The sequence below is a fragment of the Cherax quadricarinatus genome, chromosome 14 (assembly GCF_038502225.1).
Source record: "Cherax quadricarinatus isolate ZL_2023a chromosome 14, ASM3850222v1, whole genome shotgun sequence".
Lineage (NCBI taxonomy): Eukaryota > Metazoa > Arthropoda > Malacostraca > Decapoda > Parastacidae > Cherax > Cherax quadricarinatus.
The window spans coordinates 32,220,065-32,230,707 of NC_091305.1; the positions used below are offsets into that span (position 1 = coordinate 32,220,065).

The window sequence follows — 10,643 nt, forward strand, 5'->3', positions numbered from 1 at the left end:
ACTCTAGAGGAGCTCTTTGCTGCCCACGATGATCTCGTCCTAGCTGTCGAGTTTGGCACATCCTGGTTCAGGTTCTCACTCATATCCCTGGCTGATTCTTCACTACCCACTTATAGTGCACGAGATCCAGGAATGGTTAACCTTTAACCATGCGGATCCTAAGGACGTAGAGTTGTGTTGGTGTCCAGGACATGCAGAAGTCATGGATACTGAAGAGATTAATGTAAAACACCGGGTGAGCCTCAGATGATGAGGAAGACTGCTGTATCCAGGTCTCTGGAGCAGACGTCTCCTCCACACTGACTTTATGGATCTTGTACGTTGTTAGGTCACTGAGAAGGTGCAGGCTCGATGACTCCTACAAACGACTAACAAGCTGTGTAGGGCTTAGTAGGATGTGGGTATTTGATCAGCCATATTCCACAAAAATTGACACCTTGAGACTATTCTCTCACCAAGTTGAGGATTAGGCACACACCTCACACATGGAACCATGCTGGCGGATAATCTTGCTCTTTGTTCTCTGCGGCTTGTGACGTGCTACTGTACTGCAACACTTTACTGTGCGCATCTTCGTTCTTACTGAATGCGTTGGAGATTTGTAATTACTGGAGTTTCTCTGGTGATATCCGTGATATTTTAATATATGATTTTTATGTAATGCAATGATCTATCTAATCCACACTGGATTATATATTTTAATGTAAACTTTGCTACTTTATTGAATGAATTCGTATGAATGGTGCTTCATTAAATGTGGTGGCCTGTTAGTTTAAGTCAGTCGTTAAAGTAAATGCCAGTGTGAAACTTGTTCCTTCATAGTGCTTAATGATACTATTGTTCCAGTGCTCTTAAAATTTTGACAGTTTCTCTCTTGCAGGTGGGTACTGTGAGCATGACCTACCAGGAGTGTGGTACACTTGGTCCACTGCAGGTGGGTGATGGAACTATTGCCAGGTCTGATGGTATACTTGGTCCTCTGCAGGTAGGTGATGGAAGTGTTGCCAGGAGTGATGGTGTATTTGGTCTCCTGCAGGTGGGTTTTGGGAGCAATGTCTGGTAGGAGTAACCAAATAGAATGAGAGAAACACGTGATCTTTGTGTAATAAGTTCACCTTTCTTTCCGAGAACACGGTAAGGCAAATGTCACGACGACCAGGAAAATGACTGTTGATAATTAGGGTTTCTAAAAACAAGAGAAATAGTGTCAATGGTTAGAATGCTGTTCAGTGTTGACTGCTCCTTTCAGGGCAGGAGAGAGATCAAGACCTGGAAAAGATTCAGAGACAATTTATAGCCTGAATAGAGCCAATAAAGCATTTAAATTACTGGGAACGCCTCAAAGTCCTGAATGCATTTGTACATATATTACTACTTATTGCTTAGAATAAACTGAAGTTCCAGTTTGCTTTGTTTCCGCAGGCAGCATACAGTTCCTGCATAACTTTGATTGCATGTTCAGCACACTGATTACTTGATAAATTAGACACATGTGCAACTCTTGGGTATCTTTATTGAGGAAACGTTTCGCCACACAGTGGCGAAACGTTTCCTCAATAAAGATACCCAAGATTGCACATGTCTAATTTATCAACATGTCGGTTCTCTGAACCATTCATCTACACACTGATTACTTCTTGGTATATTAAGTGCAGACGGCTCCTGCTTCCAGTGATTTTTCAATGAGTTCAGTGTTTTTTTTTTTTTGTAAGATTTCAATATTTCTGACAAATTCTTGAAGTCATATTTATCGTACATCTGATCAGTAAACCAATAATCTGCCCAGGTGTATGAAATGAATCTGCATATCTTCTCCAAAGTCTTCCATCTTGTAGGTATAAGAATGAATGCAGTAATAGGTAGAATGGCTGTTGAATTCCACCTCGCATTGCTGATGTTTGGAATTTTCTAAAAGTTATTCAAAGGAAAATGCTCTTTTTCTTCAAAGAATCTAAACACTCGTGTTAGTACAAAAGCTTCATCTCTCTCCATCCTGATTTATGGAGGATCTCTTCTGTTCCATTAACAAACTGTGCCTTTAGTTCCTCATAATTCTTCACCACTTGGAATACAAATGGATACTCGATGTTTCGAGAACTGGTTTTAGTAGTTAGAGACTAACTGCTGCTTTAACACAGTTGAGGTATGAACAGATGTCTTCTTCGAGTGTCCAGGCATACACTAACATTCTTCACTATTTCTCTCATCTGGTGCCCAGCTTTGTGAAGCCCTATGATTTGAGCTATAATTTCAGTCGTTAAAGACTTCCTTTTACCCATAATCAAACATGTATGACCCCAAAACCAAAGGGAACACCAGACAAAAGATGGGGTGGATGAGAGAACAGCGCAACACTTCCTCTCACCACGGCAGCCACGTGAGCAATGAGAAGTCGCTGTAAGTGTGGCAGCAGGCCGTGACATCATACCTGGAGTCTACCTGGAGGTTATTCCGGGGATCAACGCTCCCCGGTGGATCAGGGCCTGATCAACCAGGCTGTTACTGCTGGCCGCACACAGTCCAACGTACGAACCACAGCCCGGCTGATCCGGCACTGACTTTAGGTATCTGTCCAGCTCTCTCTTGAAGGCGGCCAGGGGTCTACTGGTAATGCTAATGGCTGGTACCCAGCAGAATGCACTGACAAAAAAAATCAGTGCATTATGCAGCCACATTCTGATCAGCCACAGCCTGGCTAATCAGGTACTGATTTTAGGTGCCTGTCCAACGCCTTCTTGAAGACGGGCGGGTCTGTCAAGAAATGCCAACAGCATTTGGTGTTTCCTGGCAGTTACCCATCCAAGTACTAACCAAACCCAACGTTTCTTAACTTCGCTAAGTGGACGAGAAATGGTGCGTTCAACGTGGTATGGCCATTGATACAGCTCAAAATGAATGCCAAACTTTTCTCTAATAAAGCCTACACCAGTGGTGAAAGGTTGAAACCGATCGGAAAAGACATTCTCCAATATCTAAACAGATTCCAACGATTCCATTTTTTTTTAAATTTCAGTAAAATTTAAACGTTACTGAAATTTAAAAACATGGAATCGTTGAAATCCATTTATTTTTTTGAGAATCTCTTCCGATCGGTTTCCAACTTTCATCATTGGTTGGCCTTATTAGAGAAAAGTTTGGCATTCATTATGAGCTGTGTAAATTTCAATTTGCCAGTTTAGGAGGTTGTTTCCTTTGTAATAACTAGAGATGTTGTTCTTATCGGCTGCAAACCCTAAATGCTGGTGTATCTTAATTGGAAATATTTTTGTATTTTGGGCTGTGTAGATGTCTATTTGCCAATTTAAGTATTTTTGCCAAACTGGATTTTTTTTATGATAGGATTGTAGAGATTTGAAATAAATGTAATATAAATAAAAAGAGAAAATTGAAATAATCTCATGTTTAGGGTTTTAAATTGAATTTACTTGCAGGATATTGGTTTGTCAGAGATAACAAGAGTACCTCGTCAGTTTAGCTTCATCGCTGGTGTTTCGTAATGAAAGGTTTGAATTAGATTTGGGATGTGCTGATCTGTCATTTTTATTGAAGGGACTACGGTATTAATTTCCATGTGATGACTTGTGAATGTAGGTTCTGATTCCCTTCAAAATTTCAACACTGATATTAAACTGCATTGCAAACTTATGCCGCACTCTGCACTGTTCCAGTCGCGTGCATTGCGATACAGGGTACTGGAGGTATGCAATTCGGGGGGTACCTTTATCGGAGTGCACAGCGACTGAAATACACAGTTAAATTTTCAACACTATTCCAGTGTGACATTATAATTTGCTTTCATAAGTGTGTTGGGTGTGGCTGACATGTGTTGAGAGTAGGTGATGCAAGAAGACGTGTGTGCGTGTGTGCGTGTGTGCGTGTGCGTGTGTGTGTGCGTGTGTGTGTGTGTGTGTGTGTGTGTGTGTGTGTGTGGGTGTGTGTGTGTGGGTGTGTGTGTGTGTGTGTGGGTGTGGGTGTGCGTCTGTGTGCATGCGCATGCGCGCGCACACATCATGGAAGACAATCGACTGTGTGTATCATAGAAGACAATCTACTGTGCGGGTGTAATTCATCTCTCTCTCTCTCTCTCTCTCCCTCCCTCCCCCCCTCATCTCCCCTCTCCACTGTTTCCCGTCCCTCTCCCTCTTTCCTCCCCCCCCTTCCCCCTCCCTCGGTGTGTCTGTGTTGTAATATTGTTAAACACGTTTTAATAATATCAAGAACTTTCAGTGGGTTCACGGGTCCCTCAAACTTCACACTCATGTTACTTCTGAAGAGACCGGGATCCTTCACGCTTTGCTGCTGGTAAAGGGTTCTTGATCCAAGGGATTGTAACTACCTTCCTCGTCTCTGGATAAAACTAGACTGTCTTACTCTCTTCTACCGATTTTTTATTTTATTTTATTATCACACTGGCCGATTCCCACCAAGGCAGGGTGGCCCGAAAAAGAAAAACTTTCACCATCATTCACTCCATCACTGTCTTGCCAGAAGGGTGCTTTACACTACAGTTTTAGTGTTATTAAATAATAACGCCAGCAGCCAGGCTGGTAGACTGTGCAAAATACTCCCAGTGTAAAGTACGCAACATAACTCCTTGAAGGTGCAAGGTTCATCTCCCTCTCCACAAATATACCTGGGGGGTTTCAGGGGTCATCGCCCCTGAGGCCCGGTCCGTGACCAGACTTCGTGGTGGATCAAATTCTGATCAACCAGGCTGTTACTGTTGGCCGCACGTAAACCGACATGCGAACCACAGCCCGGCTGGTCAGGTACTGTCTTGAGGTTAGACTGTCTTACTCTCTTCTACCGATTTTTACAATGTTAGTATACAACAATGTTAGTATACAACAATGTTAGTATACAACAATGTTAGTATACAACAATGTTAGTATACAACAGTGTTAGTATACAACAGTGTTAGTATACAACAATGTTAGTATACAACAATGTTAGTATACAACAATGTTAGTATACAACAGTGTTAGTATACAACAATGTTAGTATACAACAATGTTAGTATACAACAGTGTTAGTATACAACAGTGTTAGTATACAACAATGTTAGTATACAACAATGTTAATATACAACAATGTTAATATACAACAATGTTAATATACAACAATGTTAATATACAACAATGTTAGTATACAACAGTGTTAGTATACAACAATGTTAGTATACAACAATGTTAGTATACAACAATGTTAGTATACAACAGTGTTAGTATACAACAATGTTAGTATACAACAATGTTAATATACAACAGTGTTAGTATACAACAATGTTAGTATACAACAATGTTAATATACAACAATGTTAGTATACAACAATGTTAATATACAACAATGTTAGTATACAACAATGTTAATATACAACAGTGTTAGTATACAACAATGTTAGTATACAACAATGTTAGTATACAACAATGTTAATATACAACAGTGTTAGTATACAACAATGTTAGTATACAACAATGTTAGTATACAACAATGTTAGTATACAACAATGTTAATATACAACAATGTTAGTATACAACAATGTTAATATACAACAGTGTTAGTATACAACAATGTTAGTATACAACAATGTTAATATACAACAGTGTTAGTATACAACAATGTTAGTATACAACAATGTTAATATACAACAATGTTAGTATACAACAATGTTAATATACAACAGTGTTAGTATACAACAATGTTAGTATACAACAATGTTAGTATACAACAATGTTAGTATACAACAATGTTAGTATACAACAATGTTAATATACAACAATGTTAGTATACAACAATGTTAATATACAACAGTGTTAGTATACAACAATGTTAATATACAACAGTGTTAGTATACAACAATGTTAGTATACAACAATGTTAATATACAACAATGTTAGTATACAACAATGTTAGTATACAACAATGTTAGTATACAACAATGTTAGTATACAACAATGTTAGTATACAACAATGTTAGTATACAACAATGTTAGTATACAACAATGTTAGTATACAACAATGTTAGTATACAACAATGTTAGTATACAACAATGTTAGTATACAACAATGTTAGTATACAACAATGTTAGTATACAACAATGTTAGTATACAACAATGTTAATATACAACAATGTTAGTATACAACAATGTTAATATACAACAGTGTTAGTATACAACAATGTTAATATACAACAGTGTTAGTATACAACAATGTTAGTATACAACAATGTTAATATACAACAATGTTAGTATACAACAATGTTAGTATACAACAATGTTAGTATACAACAATGTTAGTATACAACAATGTTAGTATACAACAATGTTAGTATACAACAATGTTAGTATACAACAATGTTAATATACAACAATGTTACAACATATAAATAACTAGTAACTTGGAGAAACATCATTGACTCAGCATTTTTATTTTTTTGATCTTTTAGTTATCCTATCATTTTCTTTGAGGTTGTAATAGTAACATTATGATCGTTGAATAACAAAGACACAATACCGTGACTGAAACAGTACACAACCCGCACATAGGAGTGAAGCTTACCACGACGTTTCGGTCCAACTTGGACCATTTACAGTCACACTAACGTAGTCGTAAGCTCCTTTCTCCCATGTGCGGTTTATTTGTGTAATGATCGTTAAAAGTGAGATCCTATAACATAGTCACTCCCAAATCTCGTAAATTGAACTTAGCTTTGTTGAGTAATTAGAGTTTCTCTTGTACTCCATTTCAGTTTATTTCCTCAGTTATGCTATAGATCAACTGAAATTTTTGCTCTCAGTGAACATGTCTGTAGCTCACTCGAAGGTTTGGTTTATATCTGCTTGAAGATTTGTTGTGCCCTCAGTCGATGCTACTCAAAAATTCTAGTAGAATCAGCAAAGGATATGGTGTTATGAATTAGGTCCCTGTGTTGTCAGATATAAAAATGAGAAACAGAAGGGGAAGGATTACTGTGCTTTGAGGAGCAGACCTTTTGCTGTGGCTGTTTCTGATTTCATTCTCTTTACTGTTACTCTGAAGTCTATTAATAAGTGAAGTATCCATCTATCCACACTTCCAGTTATTCCTTTTTGTATTAATTTTGTGTACTGTCACATCATGGTCGCATTTGTTGAAGGCTTTTGCAGTCAGTATATTTTACATCTGCATTTATCTTGCCTTCCAGTGCTTCCGAGACCCTGCCGTAATGGTCTAGCTAGGTATTGTGAAAAGCAGGAGCATCTTGCTCGAAACCCATGCCCCGAGATGTGCAATTTTGTGGCTCCGTGCATTGGGCAGTCTTCCTTACTAGGATCCATTCAAGGAGTTTGATGTATGACGTTAGTGCTATCACTATATTTTTGCAAGTGCTCTACTTCCAATATTGATTTCTTTCAAGTTTTGATGAATATGGAGTTCCACGTGTCTGCACCTCTGACAGAATCATGGGCATGCTATCAATGATTTCTTGAAAATCAAGTGGAGATGCAGGTACTTTGTTCATGTATCATCTCGTTCAGAAAGCTCTCGAAATCTGTTACACGTATAACACATTTAAAGGTGTGATGAATGGTTTTGAAAACCGACAAGTTGAAGAATTGAGACACTTAGGTAACACGTGGGGAATCTTTATTGAAGAAACGTTTCGTCACAGTGGCTTCATCAGTCCAGTACAAAGTAGAAATGGGTAAGGAGAGAAGTCCCTCAACCTGGAATCGATGTGTTCAGTCCATCACTCTTGTAGGAAATGCAGCATAGGGCCAGAGAGGTGGCTTATATACTGCAGTCAGATGAGTTGAAGCAGGATGCGGCGGGATCACAGTGGGATCTGCCACTAGTGTAAGTAGGTCGTCGTCCAAAGATTGGGCGAGCGTTGAAGTCTTTGTACCAAGATCCCATGATGTTGCAGTGTCTGACAGATGTGATGAATGGTATTCTTGTGTGCACATGAGTTTCGATGCTTGTGTGAATACTTAACTCCGTGTGGGTCCAGCCTGGTGTATTATGGGATATATTAGTGTAGGAAGGTGGTGTGGTGGTGGGTGTCACAGACAGGTCTGGAGACAGCTGCCCTCACCAGTGCTGTCACAGTGGACGCTCTTTACCGCCACGTAATGTACTTTTTTTTTATCTTGAACGTCTGGCAGATCCTCGGTTTTGTGTAAGTAATTATCATTTTTGTCACTTGGCGTTTCTCTGCACATGCAAGTTCAGTAGTTTATTAATGAGAGTTTGCCAGCTCCACTCGTGTCCCGGAGCGTGTTCAGGTACTTCTTTGTTTTTAATTATGATCCTTTTAATATACAGGATGAAAGCAAGCTGATAGGTGTGATACAGATATTTACGAAGAAGCTTAAAATAAGATTATTCATCAAAAATTTTCTTAAAGTAAAGAACAAAAAGGCACAATACCATGACTGGAACAATATACAAATAACCCGCACAGAGAAAGGAACGACGTTTCAGTCTGACTTGGACCATTTGTAAATGGTTCAAATCTGACCGAAAAGTCGTCTTAAGCTCCTCTCTCCTATGTGGGGGTTATTTGCCTTGAAAAGTAAAATATGGATGTACACCTCTGCCTTCAAGTATTGTTTGTAGGCCAGAGAAGGTGGTCACACACTGAGCTTGCCAGCGATCGAGTCCAGGTCCAGCGTTCACAACGGTCCAGTAAAACTTTTTTTTTATGGAGTTTTGTTGAGAGTTTCACTATGGACACTGGATATTATACACCACCATCTTGCCATAGAGCAGGTGGCTCAGTAGGTTGGCATGTGAATAATACCTGCGTTAGGACACTATTTCCAGAGGATGACAACGTAAGAACTATAATAATTTTATTGGTAATGCCAAAATTTTGGTAGATAAATAACAGACAAACACATCTTGGATAGTTTCAAAATTGAATATCAATATGGTATACAATACCGACAGGATGGTAAGTAGGACACACAGACAACAGTTAGGCAACTTTATTCCGAAACGTTTCGCCTACACAGTAGGCTTCTTCAGTCGAGTACAGAAAGTAGGAAGGAGCAGTAGAGATGTGAAGACAATGTAATTAGTCCATCACCCTTAAAGTCGTAGATTTGAGGTTGTCAGTCCCTCAGCCTGGAGAAGAGTTCTGTTCCATAGTCTGAAACAAACTGAAGACCAAGCGACAGTGTGAAGACTTACATACTGTCGGAAGGAGAGGTGCAGAGTGGTAGTAGAGAGAATGTAGACACTGAGAGGTCACGTCCCTCTCAGATCAAACAATTCTCACTTGAAAAAGTTGTCCAGGGTGTTCTGTCTTCTGTACCAAGAAGGGTGATGGACTGATTACATCGTCTTCACATCTCTACTGCTCCTGCCTACTTTCTGTACTCGACAGAAGAAGCCTATTGTGTAGGCGAAAAGTTTCATAATAAAGTTGCCTAACTGTTGCCTGTGTGTCTTACCTACCAACCAGTTTGAAAATTGCTTATTTGGGCATAAATAAATGCCAATAGGGAAGTATAACCCCCAGGCCAGGCTGTGACAGTAAAAATCTTCAAACCGTTCATAGGTACAGTAACTCACGAAAACATAATTACTATTGTTTTGAAAGTTCTTCTTATCCATCCAATCATTTTCCTCGCAGTTTTGATAATGACACTTTTGTTGTCCTTGAAGGTGAGATCCTCTGACATTATTACTCCTAAGTCTATTGTGTGTGGTTAGAATTTCTTATATTGCTTTCTAACTCTTATTTACTTGCGTTTTCTATTACGGAGTAGCTGGAATTTGTCATTAAATCATCTTATTTTCTGCGGCCCATCGGAAAACTTGGTTTACATCGATCACTCATTTGATTTTGAAAAGGCTGAGGTTGTATCAAGCAGTTCTATGATGGTTCAGCGAAATATAACTGAATCAAGCTTCATAAAAAATAGTTTTGATTGCAATATGAATACAAGTTCAGGGTTGTAAAGTAAAAGGACACAAGTGCAACTAATGTGACATTTTATTGTGGCAACGTTTCGCTCTCCAGGAGCTTTGTCAAGCCGTTACAAACAGTACATGTACACAGAGGGTATATATAGGCTCAGAGTGAGGTGCAATACTAGTGGTAGTAGTAGTAGTGATATTAGTAGTAGTAGTAGTAGTAATAGTAGTAGTAGTAATACAATATGTTAGAACAATTAACTTGTACATGAGTAAAAGGATATAAAAGCTATGACTTGGGAAACAAAAATAGGTTAGACAAATATTTCTATTGGAGGCTGGATAGAGGCAGCCTGTTTCAATGTTCATTCTCTGTAATGTGCTTGTGTAGTATTAACAGGAGAGACTATGTGATGGCAGGGTTTACTGTTTTCAGGAGGATTCTTGCTAAGACTTCAGAGATGGTGAAGCTGCCTTTGTTTTGTTTAATTGTATTAGAAACAGCTATTAGTGAAGATTCAAGGCACTTGCGTCTGCGGAAATTAGTTTATTTTCCTCGACGTCCTCATTCACAAAGTAGACAACCTAAGATTTCAAGTTTATCGGAAACCTACCAGTAAAAATGATCTCTCACACTTCTATTCCAGTCAAGATACTAGACCAAAAGAGGCATCATCATCGGGTTTTTCCTAAGAACATACCGAATTTGTAGTCCTGAGTATCTTGACGAGGAATGTAC

General features: G+C 38.8%; 1 pseudogene; it reads right to left on the reverse strand.

Moving 5' to 3' along the window:
* Positions 1 to 2,762: 2,762 nt before the first annotated feature.
* On the reverse strand, positions 2,763 to 2,881 carry LOC138852711 (5S ribosomal RNA; annotated as a pseudogene).
* Positions 2,882 to 10,643: the final 7,762 nt, after the last annotated feature.